General features: G+C 42.5%; 1 protein-coding gene across 1 annotated transcript in view; it reads right to left on the reverse strand.

Moving 5' to 3' along the window:
- Positions 1-20000, reverse strand: part of mta1 (metastasis associated 1) — a 176087-nt gene that overhangs the window by 102651 nt on the left and 53436 nt on the right.

Here is a 20000-nt window from a genome sequence, read left to right on the forward strand (position 1 = left end):
CTTATTTTGTTAGCGCAGGCAGCATGAAGCAGGGCTTTTATTGTGAAGATAGGAAATGTGCAGTCGGCCTTTAGAGTTTTGACGGAAGGGACGGGGCGAAAGTCTGTTGAAATAAAAAGTGTTTCCCGCCTTCCTCTCTGTCATTTTTTCCTAATAATGAACTGGCAGCAGCCAGCGTCATCTCACAAGACCCTCGGGTGCCGTGAATGTCAATCAAGCAAGCTACGGAATTTGCCGCCAATGTTTTTCTTGTAAAGTGTATGGAAGCTGGATGAATTAGATGCCAAAAACCAACCACTTTCATGTGGTATTGTACAGAAAGGACAACTTTTTTTCTCCTCCATTTGAAAATGTGGGCGTTGTCATCATTACTGTCTGATTCCAATCAATGCAAGTCATCAGAATCAGGTAATACACCAACTTATATTCTTGTCTTCGTTGAAAGAAAGACATCTATATGTGTTACACATGCTTGTATTATCATTAAACACATTTACACTTGTTTACAAAAATGTCTCTTTCATAAATAAATAAATATAAATGATATATATAAATGAGGTAGATCCCCTCGAGTTGGTCAATTGAAAAGTAGCTCGCCAGCAGAAAAAGTGTGGGCACCCCTGTGCTAAACGTTTTAAGTTAGTTTTTTATACTTTTATGTTCCTCCTCTTTAGTTGAGAAGAATTGTTGTACATTCCTGACTAGCAGGTTATAGTTTGCTTCGTACATCATTGTAGCCGTTTGCAAACGCACCATATGTGATTCAATAAATAAATGTATGTTCTCTACATCCAACATTATGTGCATAGCTCAGTTGGTAGAGTGGCCGTGTCAGCAACTTGAGGGTTGCAGGTTCGATTCCCGCTTGTGCCATCCTAGTCACTGCCGTTGTGTCCTTGGGCAAGACACTTTACCCACCTGCTCCCAGTGCCACCCACACTGCTTTAAATGTAACTTAGATATTGGGTTTCACTATGTAAAGCGCTTTGAGTCACTAGAGAAAAGCGCTATATAAATATAATTCACTTCACTTCACTACTATTGTAATTGATCATTTTTGTAACACTGTTAGTGAATGATGCACACATTTGTAGTTGTTTCCCCATTTTTCTACACAATAACTTTGCCTTAATGATTTTTAAAAGCAAATTTTAACTTTAGCATGCTAACACCTACAACAAATAAACGATCTGCATTCCAGGTGTTAAACTTCAGAGCTGGCCTGCCACATCATTTTTATATGGCCCGTGAAAGCCGGGAAATAATATGCTTTTCTGCCAAACTTTAAACAATTATTTGATTGAACATACTGGAACGAGACAAATAATTACATCAGTGAAGCCTCGTTTGCGACCTTATTGGAGATTTAAAGACGTACCCTGGGGTTGAGTAAAGAGAGACGACTGAAAATGAACAACACGTCTTGAGGGAACCAAACTGAATGATTTAATTAGCCTGTAGGCCCAAAAAAAAAATAGCCAATAGGCTAAAAAATCCACCGTCTTCTTCACAAAGAAGCGAGAGGTTAGAAAGACTCCAGTCGAACGGCGGGGGAAAGAATCTAACCACAAGCCTAGCGACGAGTAAGACGAAGAAAGAGATGTTTAGAAGACAGCAGGTAATGGCAACATCAGGGATGGGAGAGGACGAGAGCAGGGGTAGGCATTAGTGTCTGCAGTCCGTACGTGCTCCAATTCATTTGGACCTTCATCAGAGGAAGCGAGACGGAGCGGGGAGTCGCACAGGCGGGTACAAAAGCAATCAAGGGATTTTTCAGGAGAAGCAATGTGTGGCCAAAATCAATACGCAACTGCCTCACTGCTTGGGTCGGCTCTTGGCATTGCTAAACACACACACACACACACACACACACACACACACACACACACACACACACACACACTCCAGTGAAACAGCAGCTAATTATGAACTGGGATTATTGAATCAAATTCAATAGATGGAAAAACGAAACGTAACAGGAAGTGAGATTAAGATGAAGAGACTTTACGCGTCATCGTCCTCCGCCCAGGCTGATGATGGCCGCGTTGACAAATTGCCCCATCCATCCATCTTCTTCCGCTTATCCGAGGTCGGGTCGCGGGGGCAACAGCCTAAGCAGGGAAACCCAGACTTCCCTCTCCCCAGCCACTTCGTTTAGCTCTTCCCGGGGGATCCCGAGGCGTTCCCAGGCCAGCCGGGAGACATAGTCTTCCCAACGTGTCCTGGGTCTTCCCCGTGGCCTCCTACCGGTTGGACGTGTCCTAAACATCTCCCTAGGGAGGCGTTCGGGTGGCATCCTGACCAGATGCCCGAACCACCTCATCTGGCTCCTCTCCATGTGGAGGAGCAGCGGCTTTACTTTGAGTTCCTCCCGGATGGCAGAGCTTCTCACCCTATCTCTAAGGGAGAGGAAACTCATTTGGGCCGCTTGTACCCGTGATCTTATCCTTTCGGTCATGACCCAAAGCTCATGACCATAGGCGAGGATGGGAACGTAGATCGACCGGTAAATTGAGAGCTTTGCCTTCCGGCTCAGCTCCTTCTCCACCACAACGGATCGGTACAACGTCCGCATTACTGAAGACGCCGCACCGATCCGCCTGTCGATCTCACCATCCACTCTTCCCTCACTTGTGAACAAGACTCCTAGGTACTTGAACTCCTCCACTTGGGGCAGGGTCTCCTCCCCAACCCGGAGATGGCACTCCACCCTTTTCCGGGCGAGAACCATGGACTCGGACTTGGAGGTGCTGATTCTCATTCCGGTGGCTTCACACTCGGCTGCGAACCGATCCAGTGAGAGCTGAAGATCCCGGTCAGATGAAGCCATCAGGACCACATCATATGCAAAAAGCAGAGACCTAATCCTGCGGTACCTCTGGATTGGCAGACCGGGGTGGTGGTTCCTCTCTTTAAGAAGGGGGACCGGAGGGTGTGTTCCAACTATGGTGGGATCACACTCCTCAGCCTTCCCGGTAAGGTTTATTCAGGTGTACTGGAGAGGAGGCTACGCCGGATAGTCGAACCTCGGATTCAGGAGGAACAGTGTGGTTTTCGTCCTGGTCGTGGAACCGTGGACCAGCTCTATACTCTGGGCAGGGTTCTTGAGGGTGCATGGGAGTTTGCCCAACCAGTCTACATGTGCTTTGTGGACTTGGAGAAGGCCTTGGACCGTGTCCCTCGGGAAGTCCTGTGGGGAGTGCTCAGAGAGTATGGGGTATCGGACTGTCTGATTGTGGCGGTCCACTCCCTGTATGATCAGTGTCAGACCTTGGTCCGCATTGCCGGCAGTAAGTCGAACACATTTCCAGTGAGGGCCAATTATCAATTATTGACAAATGGCTCGCCTTACAAGTCTCCAAGGCAGCGAGAGGAGAGTTGAAGAAGGACGGATCTTGTTTTAACGAACCGACTTGATGACATAACGAGTGAAGGCCACCTTGACCCGGATTTGATCATGAAAAATGCTGTCAATAACAGAATGAGATTGTTCTAACTAATGCTGCAAAAATGTATCCCTTAACTCGATTATTTGATGAGCAATACGCTTTGATTTATAATCCCTTGCGTTGGATAATCGCTTAATGTGTAACTAATACAAATTTGAAAATTCCAGACTCTCTGCGATGAGGTGGCGACTTGTCCAGGGTGTACGCCGCCTTCTGCCCGATTGTAGCTGAGATAGGCGCCAGCGCCCCCCGCGACCCCAAAAAAGGGAATAAGCGGTAGAAAATGGATGGATGGATGAAATTCCAGACTCCATAAAATAGGTAGAACAAGATAAATATAAAGTAAAGATAAATAGAAGGTAAAAGAAAGAATATAGAAATATAATTAGGAGGTCAAGAAAATGTAAAAGAAGGAATATAGAAAGCAATAGAAGTAATCAAAAGGTAAAAGAAGATTTATAGTCGTTAAATAAAAGGTAAAATTAAGGAAAATCAAAGAATAATGTATACAAAACGTAAAAGTATGAATATGGAAGGTAATAGAAGGTCAAATGAAATGAAATGAAATGAATTATATTTATATAGCGCTTTTCTCAAGTGACTCAAAGCGCTTTACATAGTGAAACCCAATATCTGTTACATTTAAAGCAGTGTGGGTGGCACTGGGAGCAGGTGGGTAAAGTGTCTTGCCCAAGGACACAACGGCAGTGACTAGGATGGCGGAAGCGGGGATCAAACCTGCAACCCTCAAGTCGCTGGCACGGCCGCTCTACCAACCGAGCTATGCCGCCCATAAATAAGTAATTAAAAAAGGTAAAACGAGGTAAATAAGAAGGTAAAAGAAAGTAAAGGTAAATAAGAGGCAAACAAAATGTAAAAGAAGGAATATAGAAGGTTTAAAAAAAGATAAGATAAATACAAGTTAAAGGAAGGCAAATACAAAGGTAAAATAACAAATACAGGCAATAAATAATAGGTAAATTATTCCCTTTTGGGGTCGCGGGGGGCGCTGGCGCTTATCTCAGCTACAATCATGGAAGGTAAATACAAGATAAAATAAGTGAAGTGAAGTGAATTATATTTATATAGCGCTTTTCTCTAGTGACTCAAAGCGCTTTACATAGTGAAACCCAATATCTAAGTTACATTTAAAGCAGTGTGGGTGGCACTGGGAGCAGGTGGGTAAAGTGTCTTGCCCAAGGACACAACGGCAGTGACTAGGATGGCGGAAGCGGGAATCGAACCTGCAACCCTCAAGTTGCTGGCACGGCCGCTCTACCAACCGAGCTATGCCGCCCATAAATAAGTAATTAAAAAGGTCAAAACAAGGTAAATAAGAAGGTAAAAGAAAGTAAAGGTAAATAAGAGGTAAACAAAATGTAAAAGAAGGAATATAGAAGGTAAAAAAAGATAATATAAATACAAGTTAAAGGAAGGCAAATACAAAGGTAAAATAACAAATACAGGCAATAAATAAAAAGTAAATGATGGAATATAGAAGTCTATCTGTGTTGGCCCTGTGATGAGGTGGCGACTTGTCCAGGGTGTACCCCGCCTTCAGCCCGATTGTAGCTGAGATAGGCGCCAGCACCCCCCGCGAACCCAAAAGGGAATAAGCGGTAGAAAATGGATGGATGGATAGAAGTTAAATTAAATGTGAAATAATGTAAATAAGAGGGCCATCCATCCATCCATTTTCTACCGCTTATTCCCTTTTGGGGTTCGCGCGGGGGTGGGGGGGGGCGCTGGCGCCTATCTCAGCTACAATCATGGAGGGTAAATACAAGATAAAATAAGTGAAGTGAATTATATTTATGTAGCGCTTTTCTCTTAAAGTTAGGGTTAGCCCAAACCCTAACCCTAACTTAAAGGGTTGCAGGTTCGATTCCCGCTTCCGCCATCCTAGTTACTGCCATTGTGTCCTTGGGCAAGACACTTTACCCACCTGCTCCCAGTGCCACCCACACTGGTTTAAATGTAACTTAGATATTGGGTTTCACTATGTAAAGCGCTTTGAGTCACTAGAGAAAAGCGCTATATAAATATAATTCACTTCTCACAAAACCGAAAACATTTTATGTTGTAGTAGTTTCTTCAAAATAGCCACATTTCGCTCTGATTACTTTTTCGCACCCTCTTGGCATTCACTCGATGAGCTGCAAGAAGTTGTCACCTGAAATGGTTTTCACTTCACAGGTGTGCTTGAAGCTCATCAAGAGAAGGCCAAGAGTGTGCAAAGCAGTGCCGTATTTTTCGGACTAGAAGTCGCAGTTTTTTTTCATAGTTTGGCCGGGGGTGCGACTTATACTCAGGAGCGACTTATGTGTGTAATTATTAACACATTAAAAGCCCACTGAAAGCCACTACTAGCGACCACGCAGTCTGATAGTTTATATATCAATGATGAAATATTAACATTGCAACACATGACAACACGGCCGCTTTAGTTTACTAAATTACAATTTTAAATTTCCCACGGAGTTTCTTGTTGAAAACATCGCGGAATGATGACGTGTGCGTGATGTCTCGAGTTGGAGGGGACATAGTAGTCCAGCACCGCTGGCGGCTAAAAGTCGTCTCTTTTCATCGCGCAATTACACAGTATTCTGGACATCTATCCATCCATCCATCCATCATCTTCCGCTTATCCAAGGTCGGGTCGCGGGGGCAACAGCCTAAGCAGGGAAACCCAGACTTCCCTCTCCCCAGCCACTTCGTCTAGCTCTTCCCGGGGGATCCCGAGGCGTTCCCAGGCCAGCCGGGAGACATAGTCTTCCCAACGTGTCCTGGGTCTTCCCCGTGGCCTCCTACCAGCTGGACGTGCCCTAAACACCTCCCTAGGGAGGCGTTCGGGTGGCATCCTGACCAGATGCCCGAACCACCTCATCTGGCTCCTCTCCATGTGGAGGAGCAGCGGCTTTACTTTGAGTTCCTCCCGGATGGCAGAGCTTCTCACCCTATCTCTAAGGGAGAGACCTGGAAACTCATTTGGGCCGCTTGTACCCGTGATCTTATCCTTTCGGTCATGACCCAAAGCTCATGACCATAGGTGAGGATGGGAACGTAGATCGACCGGTAAATTGAGAGCTTTGCCTTCCGGCTCAGCTCCTTCTTCACCACAACGGATCGGTACAACGTCCGCATTACTGAAGACGCCGCACCGATCCGCCTGTCGATCTCACCATCCACTCTTCCCCCACTCGTGAACAAGACTCCTAGGTACTTGAACTCCTCCACTTGGGGCAGGGTCTCCTCCCCAACCTGGAGATGGCATTCCACCTTTTTCCGGGCGAGAACCATGGACTCGGACTTAGAGGTGCTGATTCTCATTCCGGTCGCTTCACACTCGGCTGCGAACCGATCCAGTGAGAGCTGAAGATCCCGGTCAGATGAAGCCATCAGGACCACATCATCTGCAAAAAGCAGAGACCTAATCCTGCGGTCACCAAACCGGAACCCCTCAACGCCTTGACTGCGCCTAGAAATTCTGTCCATAAAAGTTATGAACAAAGGACAGCCTTGGCGGAGTCCAACCCTCACTGGAAACGAGTCCGACTTACTGCCGGCAATGCGGACCAAGGTCTGACACTGATCATACAGGGAGCGGACCGCCACAATCAGACAGTCCGATACCCCATACTCTCTGAGCACTCCCCACAGGACTTCCCGAGGGACACGGTCCAATGCCTTCTCCAAGTCCACAAAGCACATGTAGACTGGTTGGGCAAACTCCCATGCACCCTCAAGAACCCTGCCCAGAGTACAGAGCTGGTCCACAGTTCCACGACCAGGACGAAAACCACACTGTTCCTCCTGAATCCGAGGTTGGACTATCCGGCGTAGCCTCCTCTCCAGTACACCTGAATAAACCTTACCGGGAAGGCTGAGGAGTGTGATCCCACCATAGTTGGAACACACCCTCCGGTCCCCCTTCTTAAAGAGAGGAACCACCACCTAGGTCTGCCAATCCAGAGGTACCGCCCCCGATGTCCACGCGATGCTGGACATCTGTGTTGCTGAATCTTTTGCAATTTGTTCAATTAATAATGTAGAAGTCAAAGTAGAAAGATGTAGGTGGGAAGCTTTAGCTTTTAGCCACACAAACACACGGTGATTCCTTGTTTAAAATTCCCGGAGGTGAAGCTTTACTATGGATCAGAGTGGTCCAGCGAACATGGATCCCGACCACGTGTCAATCGGCAGTTTTCGGTGAGAAAATTGTGGTAAAAAGTCGCCTCTTACCGGAGATCAGCGGAACTTCTGTCGTGTTGCTGCTGCCGTGACAAATTCCCTCAGAGACTGGCCTCAACACACCCCTCCGACTATCAGGTACTATTTAATCTCACTAAAACACTAGCAACACAATAGAAAGATAAGGGATTTCCCAGAATTATCCTAGTAAATGTGTCTAAAAACATCTGAATTGCTCTTTTTTTTTAACTTTATTTAATTTTTTCTTTCTAGTCCTTCGCTATCGATATCGTCAGCCACGAATCTTTCATCCTCACTCAAATTAATGGGGAAATTGCCGTTTTCTCGGTCCGAATAGCTCTATTTGTTGGAGGCTCCCATTATAAACAATATGAGGACGTGAGGAGCCCTCACACGTGTGACGTCATCGTCTGCTACTTCCGGTACAGACAAGGCTTTTTTATTAGCGACCAAAAGTTGCGAACTTTATCGTTGATGTTCTCTACTAAATCCTTTCAGCAAAAATATGGCAATATCGCGAAATGATCAAGTATGACACGTAGAATGGACCTGCTATCCCCGTTTGAATAAGAAAATCTCATTTCAGTAGGCCTTTGACGTAAAATATCAAATAATATGATTTAGCTCATTCACGTAAGATACTGGGCCATTTACACACCTGTCGCTGATTTCAAGGCCGGTCCTGGCAACACCCCGCTTCGCTGCAGACCCGCAGGCCACGCCCCCTCTTAAGTTAGCTTCAGAATAACAACATTATTACAAAGAATAAGTGACCTATTATACTCTAGAAATGTTGGTCTTACTTAAAAATGCACACTTTTAGTTGTGTCCAGTGTTAAAATTATATTATATGGCTCTTACGTAAATACATTTTAAAATATTTGGCTTCTTGGCTCTCTCAGCCAAAAAGGTTCCCGACCCCTGGACTAGATGGATAAGATTTCATGGGATTTATGGATTAGGAGTGAGAGATAGTTTGGTAAAGGTATAGCATGTTCTATATGTTATAGTTATTTGAATGACTCTTACCATAATATGTTAGGTTAACATAGCAGTTGCTTATTTATGCCTCATATAACCTACACTTATTCAGCCTGTTGTTCACTATTCTTTATTTATTTTAAATTGCCTTTCAAATGTCTATTCTTGGTGTTGGGTTTTACCAAATAAATTTAAAACGCGACTTATACTCCAGTGTGACTTATATATATGTTTTCCATCCATCCATCATCTTCCGCTTATCCGAGGTCGGGTCGCGGGGGCAACAGCCTAAGCAGGGAAACCCAGACTTCCCTCTCCCCAGCCACTTCGTCTAGCTCTTCCCGGGGGATCCCGAGGCGTTCCCAGGCCAGCCGGGAGACATAGTCTTCCCAACGTGTCCTGGGTCTTCCCCGTGTGGCGGGTCTCTCCCTTAGAGATAGGGTGAGAAGCTCTGCCATCCGGGAGGGACTCAAAGTAAAGCCGCTGCTCCTCCACATGTAGAGGAGCCAGATGAGGTGGTTCGGGCATCTGGTCAGGATGCCACCCGAACGCCTCCCTAGGGAGGTGTTTAGGGCGCGTCCAGCTGGTAGGAGGCCACGGGGAAGACCCAGGACACGTTGGGAAGACTATGTCTCCCGGCTGGCCTGGGAGCGCCTCGGGATCCCCCGGGAAGAACTGGACGAAGTGGCTGGGGAGAGGGAAGTCTGGGTTTCCCTGCTTAGGCTGTTGCCCCCGCGACCCGACCTCGGATAAGCGGAAGAAGATGGATGGATGGATGGACTTCTGAGAGGGTGTAATAAAAAATCTGATCAAACTTTTCCAGCCAAACTCCCTCCACTTGGGTGAGCTGGTACAAGTCCATTAATATTTCCATATTATTGTCCATTCTTCCTCCGATATAGTCATCCCTCCTTCCTTCTCCCATTTTGTTTTAATATATGAAGTTGAGTATAATTTCATATTCAACAAACACTTATACAGGCATGAAACAGTTTTATCAATAATTTCTGAATTGTAAGCTTTTGTAAACAATTCAATCCGACATATTCGTCTTTGTGACGCTTTTCATCTTCATATTAACAAAATGACGCGACTGCAGATATCGATGAAAATCTTGGTTTTCTAATATATATGGGGCGGCATAGCTCGGTTGGTAGAGTGGCCATGCCAGCAACTTGAGGGTTGCAGGTTCGATTCCCGCTTGTGCCATCCTAGTTACTGCCGTTGTGTCCTTGGGCAAGACACTTTACCCACCTGCTCCCAGTGCCACCCACACTGCTTTAAATGTTACTTAGATATTGGGTTTCACTATGTAAAGCGCTTTGAGTCATTTGAGAAAAGCGCTATATAAATATAATTCACTTCACTAATTCACATATGTCCTTTTCATCGTTTCAAAACTAAGCATTTTTTTTATTTTCCATTACGTGACCGTCTCATTTCCAGCAACGTTTCGGATGTGCGGGCCAGTGTCGTGGCGCTGACCCCCCCCCCACCCCTCCGCCACCCCCCCACCCGCGGCATCCCGTAGCCTGCTCAGGCTTCTCGGGTTACCGACGACGTTGACTTTGAAAAGCAGCCCAGCGCCAGACGAGGACGGTCCCACTTTGCAAGTCCTTCCAGCTTTCCCCAAGGGCTGCGTTTAATAAAGCGCGTGAGACGTTCGTCTTCTACTGCGGCCGCCCTCGTGATAATATCTAATACAGACAGCATGTGTGACACGCGGGGGGGGCGGGGCTTGCTGGTGGCATGTGACTTTAATCACACAAGACAATCTCTATGTTGGACGGTTACTATGGTAACTAGGACGATATTAATGTTTCATTTAAATGTTGAAATAAGGGGGAAACAGGGAGGTAGCTGACCACTAAGGAGGTTGCCTTGGCCGCGGAGGGCGGGGCTTACGGTGAAGTCGGACGGAGGCCCTGTGGAGGGAGCGCTCCGGATCGCTGCAAGCAAAATATTTGATCAATGACTCAGAGCAGACACACTCGTGCAACACATTAACACGCATCCTCCACTGATCCGTCGCAGTACTGAATTAAAGCCTTCTCTGCATGTATAAAAACATGTGTAACACACACATACCACCCACGCACACACACTCGGTGAGGCTGCGGAGAGAGACGCACACAGGAAGTAGCCCACACCCTTGTGGCACGCAGCCATTCCAACCATGGATTTTGTTGCATGTTAGTTGCAAGGGGGGGGAAGAAAAAAAAAAAAGACTCTCCAAATTGTTGCAGCTGGCACAGAAGAGTTCAAACATGTCTTTACTTTAAGTTAACACAGGTCGCCTCCACAAAGGCCTGTTTTTTTCCGTTTTGACGCAGCACAGCATTAATTTGTGCGTTCAGGAAAAACCAAAAAGACCACCAAGGGAAAGGGCAAACACATAAATAGCACTCAGGTGAATGAGCCACTGCAAAAGTGCACTTTTGGGCTGCGTGTCTATATGAGACATTACGGTAGGAGCAATTTCAACGACGCTTGAATCTAACAAGGATGAATAATACTATAAAACAGGGGCGCTCACACTTTTTCTGCAGGCGAGCTACTTTTCAATTGACCAAGTCGAGGAGATCTACCTCGTTCCTATTTATAATTTATATTTATTTATTTATGAAAGAGACATTTTTGTTAACAAGTTAATGGTGTTTAATGATAATACAAGCATGAAGGCAGGGCACTTGGCGGTCCGATCCTCGGCTACAGAAGCTAGCTCTTGGGACGTGGAACGCCACGTCACTGGGGGGGAAGGAGCCTGAGCTAGTGCGCGAAGTCGAGAAATTCCGGCTGGATATAGTCGGACTCACTTCGACGCACAGCAAGGGCTCTGGAACCACTTCTCTCGAGAGGGATTGGACCCTCTTCCACTCTGGCGTTGCCGGCAGTGAGAGGCGACGGGCTGCCCCAAGTGGAGGAGTTCAAGTACCTAGGAGTCTTGTTCACGAGTGAGGGAAGAGTGGATGGTGAGATCGACAGGCGGATCGGTGCGGCGTCTTCAGTAATGCGGACGTTGTACCGATCCGTTGTGGTGAAGAAGGAGCTGAGCCGGAAGGCAAAGCTCTCAATTTACCGGTCGATCTACGTTCCCATCCTCACTTATGGTCATGAGCTTTGGGTCATGACCGAAAGGATAAGATCACGGGTACAAGCGGCCCAAATGAGTTTCCAGGTCTCTCCCTTAGAGATAGGGTGAGAAGCTCTGCCATCCGGGAGGAACTCAAAGTAAAGCCGCTGCTCCTCCACATGGAGAGGAGCCAGATGAGGTGGTTCGGGCATCTGGTCAGGATGCCACCCGAACGCCTCCCTAGGGAGGTGTTTAGGGCACGTCCAACCGGTAGGAGGCCACGGGGAAGACCCAGGACACGTTGGGAAGACTATGTCTCCCGGCTGGCCTGGGAGCGCCTTGGGATCCCCCGGGAAGAGCTAGACGAAGTGGCTGGGGAGAGGGAAGTCTGGGTTTCCCTGCTTAGGCTGTTGCCCCCGCGACCCGACCTCGGATAAGCGGAAGAAGATGGATGGATGGATGGACTTCTGAGAGGGTGTAATAAAAAATCAGATCAAACTTTTCCAGCCAAACTCCCTCCACTTGGGTGAGCTGCTACAAGTCCATTGATATTTCCATATTATTGTCCATTCTTCCTCCGATATAGTCATCCCTCCTTCCTTCTCCCATTTTGTTTTAATATATGAGGTTGAGTATAATTTCATATTCAACAAACACTTATACAGGCATGAAACAGTTTTATCAATAATTTCTGAATTGTAAGCTTTTGTAAACAATTCAATCCGACATATATTCGTCTTTGTGACGCTTTTCATCTTCATATTAACAAAATGACGCGACTGCAGATATCGATGAAAATCTTGCTTTTCTAATATATATGTCCTTTTCATCGCTTCAAAACTAAGCATTTATGTTTAGGGCACGTCCAACCGGTAGGAGGCCACGGGGAAGACCCAGGACACGTTGGGAAGACTATGTCTCCCGGCTGGCCTGGGAACGCCTCGGGATCCCCCGGGAAGAGCTAGACGAAGTGGCTGGGGAGAGGGAAGTCTGGGTTTCCCTGCTTAGGCTGTTGCCCCCGCGACCCGACCTCGGATAAGCGGAAGATGATGGATGATGGATGGACAAGCATGTTTAACACACATAGATTCCTTTCTTTCATGAAGACAAGAATATAAGTTGGTGTATTACCTGATTCTGATGACTTGCATTGATTGGAATTAGACAGTGGTGCTGATAACGTCCGCATTTTCAAATGGAGGAAAAAAAAAAGTCCTCATTTCTGTCCAATACCACATGAAAATTGGATTTGGCATCTCATTTGTCCAACTTGCATACTGGTTTTTAAACACTTTGTTATGAGAGTAGCATATGTGTGTGGCCCTTTAATGTCTGGCAGCAGGTGAGTGACGTCAGTGAGTGTGCGGGTGGGCAAGCAAGTGAGAAAGCGGTCGCTGAGGGCGGGGGAGAAATACATTGGCATCAAACTCCGTAGCTTGCTAGCTTTCTGAGACTCTTATTTTGTTAGCACAGGCAGGATGAAACAGGTCTTTTATGGTGAAGACAGGAACTGTGCAGTCGCTCTTTAGAGTTTTGACAGTAGGTACGGAGTCTCTAGAAATAAAATGTGTTTCTCTGCGTCCGCCCTGTTAGTGATTTTTTTCTTAAATATGAGCTCGCAGCAGCCAGCGTCATCTCACAAGATCCTCGGGTGCCGAGAATGTCAAACAACTGACGAAAGTGAAGTCTTGGTATGATTGATGATTGCTCATTTTTATGTCTATTTTTTAATGCCTGGCTTGAGATCGACTGACACACCCTCCGAGATCGACCAGTCGATCGCAATCCACGTAATGCCCACCCCTGCTATAAAACAACTTCCTGCAAAAGGAGGGTTTCAGAAGAAACATGGCGGTAAAAACCAAGGCTTTGTCATTCAGCATTGTGTATACCTACCGTATTTCCTTGAATAGTACGCGCCTGCCTAGAATTACTGCCGGGTCAAACTCGTTTCGCAAAATAATTAGCGCATGCTTAGCATTACCAGGATTAACGCCGGGTCAAATTCGTTTCACAAAATATTATTTTTATTAGCGCATGTCTAGAATTTCCGCCGGGTCAAACCGTTTCACAAAATAATTAGCATATGCCTAGGATTTCCACAGGGTCAAACTCGTCACGTCACGGGTGACACTTCACCTGTCATCATTTTCAAAATGGAGGAGGCTGATTTCAATAATTAGAAATCGCAAAAAGCAGCGGTCGGGAACCTTTTTGGCTGAGAGAGCCAAGAAGCCAAATATTTTAAAATGTATTTCTGTAAGAGCCATATAATATTTTTTTTAATACTGAACACAACTAAACACCTGCATTTTTAAGTATGAGCAATATTTCTAGACTACAATAGGTCTCTTATTCTTTGTAATAATATTGTTATTCTGAAGCTAACTGTGGAGGGGGGGCGTGGCCTGCGGGCCTGCAGCGAAGTGGGGTGTTGTCAGAATCAGCCTCGAAATCAACGACAGGTGCATAGATGGCCCATCTGGGCCTTGTTGTCTAATCACCTGCCGCTCGGACATAAGCAGCAGCCAGGAGGAGAGACAGGGTTGGAGCTGGAGCCAAAGCACAAGCGAGGACGAAAGACAAAAACTGAGAGACTTTTTGAAAAATAAAACAATATTGTAACCCTGAAACAGGCTCTCATGTCGGTGCTTGGTGAAGAACCCCTAGGAGGGCAAGCCCCACACTAACCAAAGGTAAATAAATAACTTGCTACCATTAACGTAACTTCTTAAACAGGTGCGGTAGAAAACGGATGGATGGATTAAAAATGCATGAGAATGTTTTATATTTTGAACATTATTTTTAACACTGTGATTACAAGTGGAATTATCCATTACTTATCGTGTTAAGCAATGTCAGCTCAGATTTATCCGAGAGCCGGATGCAGTCATCAAAAGAGCCACATCTGGCTCTAGAGCCATAGGTTCCCTACCCCTGGCATAAAGGGAAGAAGATTAAGAGCTATTCAGTGGGATTTAAGTCCAAGCTATTGAATATGCTAAAAAGAACAGTAAGCAGCTATGTTTTATTAATATACCGTAGCTGCGTGTGTCAAATATGAGTCATTAAATGACTCCCGCCTCCTGGTGGTAGAGGGCGCTAGTGATCCTTCTTGCGACTACTCGGCTGCAGAAGAAGGGACAACAAGCAGCAAGAGTGAGCAGTGTGTGTTTAGTTTTTCCTCTCGCTTGCACTTTTAACATGGAGGATGACATATCTAGAATAAAAACTGTTTTCTAAACTGGACTTTCAATCGAAGCAGGAGGTAATAAAGGAAGATCTCCATCGAGACAGAGAGACTTTTAAAACTGAAGAAAGATAAGGAAGACTTCTATAAACAAGTTATCGATGCTTTTGATCAGAAGGAGCTGCGCATGGACTTCATTTATAAGTAAAGGTAAGACCATAATAACCTTTTTTTTTATTAAATGTGCTTTTCATGATGGTATCCTTACATCACACTCAAATTTTTAAGCGCAGGCCTAAATTTACCGCATGCCTTTGGTAAGTGCCGGAGTGAGAAGAGGTTTCAAATTAAGATGTGACTTTAAGGTTTTACTACTTACGTATAAAATACTACACGGTCTAGCTCCAGCCTATCTTGCCGATTGTATTGTACCGTATGTCCCGGCAAGAAATCTGGGTTCAAAAGACTCCGGCTTATTAGTGATTCCTAGAGCCCAAAAAAAGTCTGCGGGCTATAGAGCGTTTTCCGTTCGGGCTCCAGTACTCTGGAATGCCCTCCCGGTAACAGTTCGAGATGCTACCTCAGTAGAAGCATTTAAGTCTCACCTTAAAACTCATCTGTATACTCTAGCCTTTAAATAGACCTCCTTTTTAGACCAGTTGATCTGCCACTTCTTTTCTTTTTTCTCCTATGTCCCCCCCTCCCTTGTGGTCCGATGACCATGGATGAAGTACTGGCTGTCCAGAGTCGAGACCCAGGATGGACCGCTCGCCTGTGTATCGGTTGGGAACATCTCCACGCTGCTGATCCGCCTCCGCTTGAGATGGTTTCCTGTGGACGGGACTCTCGCTGCTGTCTTGGATCCGCTTTGAACTGAACTCTCGCGGCTGTGTTGGAGCCACTATGGATTGAACTTTCACAGTATCATGTTAGACCCGCTCGACATCCATTGCTTTCGGTCCCCTAGAGGGGGGGGTTGCCCACATCTGAGGTCCTCTCCAAGGTTTCTCCTAGTCAGCATTGTCACTGGCGTCCCACTGGATGTGAATTCTCCCTGCCCACTGGGTGTGAGTTTTCCTTGCCCTTTTGTGGGTTCTTCCGAGGATGTTGTAGTCGTAATGATTTGTGCAGTCCTTTGAGACATTTGTGATTTGGGGCTATATAAATAAACATTGATTGATTGATTGATTGAAATTAATTAGCGCCCCGGCGGCAATTCAAGGAAATACGGTAGTCATGTTTATATTCGAATTAGGGCTGGGCGATATATCGATATACGCGATATATTGCGGGTTTATCTCTGTGCGATGTAGAAAATGACTGTATGGTGATATTCGAGTATACGTTCTCACGCAGTTGCTTTTAGCTGCGGGCATAACACTGCAAGCTCTTCCCACTCCTTGTGTCTCCTTCTCACAGACAGAAAGCGCACATTCTTACACACGTCACATAGTGTCGCGTCATACGTCACATACGTATACGCCCTCGCGGAGCAGAGAGGTAGCGGCATGGGTAACGTTAGCTGTGATGCTAGCGAAGGCGTGCGAGTGGTAATACGAGAGAAAGAAGGTGCTAATGAAGGAATAATAATTTATTATTAAGAAAAACAGCAGGGGGTCCATCGTCTGGCGGTGGTTCGACTTCAAGCGGGAATATGTCGAATGGACAACTTTAATTTGTCAAGTGTGGGGCACAAGCATTGCTACCAAAAGTAGCATTATTGCTAATATGTAGCATCATTTGAAAAGTCACCTGCTAATAACTTTAATAAATACAGTTTTGGTCAATTGACTTAGTTGTGATTTCCCTCTCTGCATGAAAGTTTGAAAAGGACATATTAATGCAGTATGAAGAAGAATGTTTGAATGTAGACACACAGAATCATCATACTGCTGTGATTATTTGTATCAAAATATGGAGATATATATCGTGTATCGCGATATGGCCTAAAAATATCGAGATATTAAAAAAAAAGGCTATATCAGCCCTAATTCGAATACATCGCCAGTAGAGTAATTCTATCAGGTCTTTTGAAAATAGAACGGTGATCAAACCACTACTTCTTAAAAAGGGGAAGTACACTTTTTTTTCTTTTTTTTTTTTGCGTATCATTCACAATCCTTACGTAAGGCAAGAACATATGTTTTTCTTTTCTGATGCATTCCAACTCGTAAACAACGAAAAGAATGAGGTGGCTAACAATGCAGCTAATGGGAAGACACCTGTACACCCCTAAAGCCCTCGAAGAAAACATCAAAAATTCTCACAGGAGGTCAAATAAATACCCTGTCAGATATCGAAACATATTAGGTGAGAATTTTTGATAATGATTCATTTTTATCGAGCTGTCAAGCGATTAAAATATTTAATCATGATTATTCGTGCGGATAGGTGATATTATATCGAATATACTCGATGTATAATCTATTATACAACAATATTCACATGTGAATAATATAAATGCAGTCTATTATACAACATTATTCACATGTGAATAATAAAAATACAGTCTATTATACAACATTATTCACATGTGAATAATATAAATACAGTCTATTATACAGCATTATTCACATGTGAGTAACATAAATATAGTCTATTATACAACATTATTCACATGTGAATAATATAAATACAGTCTATTATACAACATTATTCATATGTGAATATAAATACATTCTATTATACAGCATTATTCACGTGTGATTAATACAAATACAGTCTATTATACAACATTATTCATATGTGAATAATATAAATACATTCTATTATACAGCAATATTCACATGTGAATAATATAAATACATTCTATTATACAGCAATATTCACATGTGAATAATATAAATACAGTCTATTATACAACATTATTCATATGTGAATAATATAAATACAGTCTATTATACAACATTATTCACATGTGAATAATATAAATACAGTCTATTACACAACATTATTCACATGTGAATAATATAAATACAGTCTATTATACAGCATTATTCACATGTGAGTAACATAAATATAGTCTATTATACAACATTATTCACATGTGAATGATATAAATACAGTCTACTGTATAGCATTATTCACATGTGAGTAACATAAATACAGTCTATTATACAACATTATTCACATGTGAATAATATAAATACAGTCTATTATTCAGCATTATTCACATGTGAGTAATATCAATGCAGTCTATTATACAGCATTATTCATATGTGAATAATATAAATACAGTCTATTATACAGCATTATTCACATGTGAATAATATAAATACAGTCTATTGTATAGCATTATTCACATGTGAGTAACATAAATACAGTCTATTATACAACATTATTCACATGTGAATAATATAAATACAGTCTATTATTCAGCATTATTCATATGTGAGTAATATCAATACAGTCTATTATACAACATTATTCACGTGTGAATAATATAAATACAGTCTATTATACAACATTATTCATATGTGAATAATATAAATACATTCTATTATACAGCAATATTCACATGTGAATAATATAAATACAGTCTATTATTCAGCATTATTCACATGTGAGTAATATAAATACAGTCTACTGTATAGCATTATTCACATGTGAGTAACATAAATACAGTCTATTATACAACATTATTCACATGTGAATAATATAAATACAGTCTATTCAGCATTATTCACATGTGAGTAATATCAATGCAGTCTATTATACAGCATTATTCATATGTGAATAATATAAATACAGTCTATTATACAGCATTATTCACATGTGAATAATATAAATACAGTCTATTGTATAGCATTATTCACATGTGAGTAACATAAATACAGTCTATTATACAACATTATTCACATGTGAATAATATAAATACAGTCTATTATTCAGCATTATTCATATGTGAGTAATATCAATACAGTCTATTATACAACATTATTCACGTGTGAATAATATAAATACAGTCTATTATACAACATTATTCATATGTGAATAATATAAATACATTCTATTATACAGCAATATTCACATGTGAATAATATAAATACAGTCTATTATTCAGCATTATTCACATGTGAGTAATATCAATACAGTCTATTTTACAGCAATATTCACATGTGAATAATATAAATACAGTCTATTACACAACATTATTCACATGTGAATAATATAGATACAGTCTATTATACAACATTATTCATATGAGAATATAAATACATTCTATTATACAGCATTATTCACGTGTGATTAATACAAATACAGTCTATTATACAACATTATTCATATGTGAATAATATAAATACAGTCTATTATACAGCAATATTCACATGTGAATAATATAAATACATTCTATTATACAGCAATATTCACATGTGAATAATATAAATACAGTCTATTATACAACATTATTCATATGTGAATAATATAAATACAGTCTATTATACAGCAATATTCACATGTGAATAATATAAATACAGTCTATTACACAACATTATTCACATGTGAATAATATAAATACAGTCTATTATACAGCATTATTCACATGTGAGTAACATAAATATAGTCTATTATACAACATTATTCACATGTGAAAAATATAAATACAGTCTATTATTCAGAATTATTCACATGTGAATAATATAAATACAGTCTATTATACAGCATTATTCACGTGTGATTAATACAAATACAGTCTATTACACAACATTATTCACATGTGAATAATATAAATACAGTCTATTATACAGCATTATTCACATGTGAATAATATAAATACAGTCTATTGTATAGCATTATTCACATGTGAGTAACATAAATACAGTCTATTATACAACATTATTCACATGTGAATAATATAAATACAGTCTATTATTCAGCATTATTCACATGTGAGTAATATAAATACAGTCTATTATACAGCATTATTCACGTGTGATTAATACAAATACAGTCTATTATACAACATTATTCATATGTGAATAATATAAATACAGTCTATTATTCAGCATTATTCACATGTGAGTAATATCAATACAGTCTATTTTACAGCAAGATTCACATGTGAATAGTATAAATACAGTCTATTATACAGCAA

This window comes from Nerophis ophidion, linkage group LG03, assembly GCF_033978795.1.
Source record: "Nerophis ophidion isolate RoL-2023_Sa linkage group LG03, RoL_Noph_v1.0, whole genome shotgun sequence".
NCBI classification, from domain to species: Eukaryota; Metazoa; Chordata; class Actinopteri; order Syngnathiformes; family Syngnathidae; genus Nerophis; species Nerophis ophidion.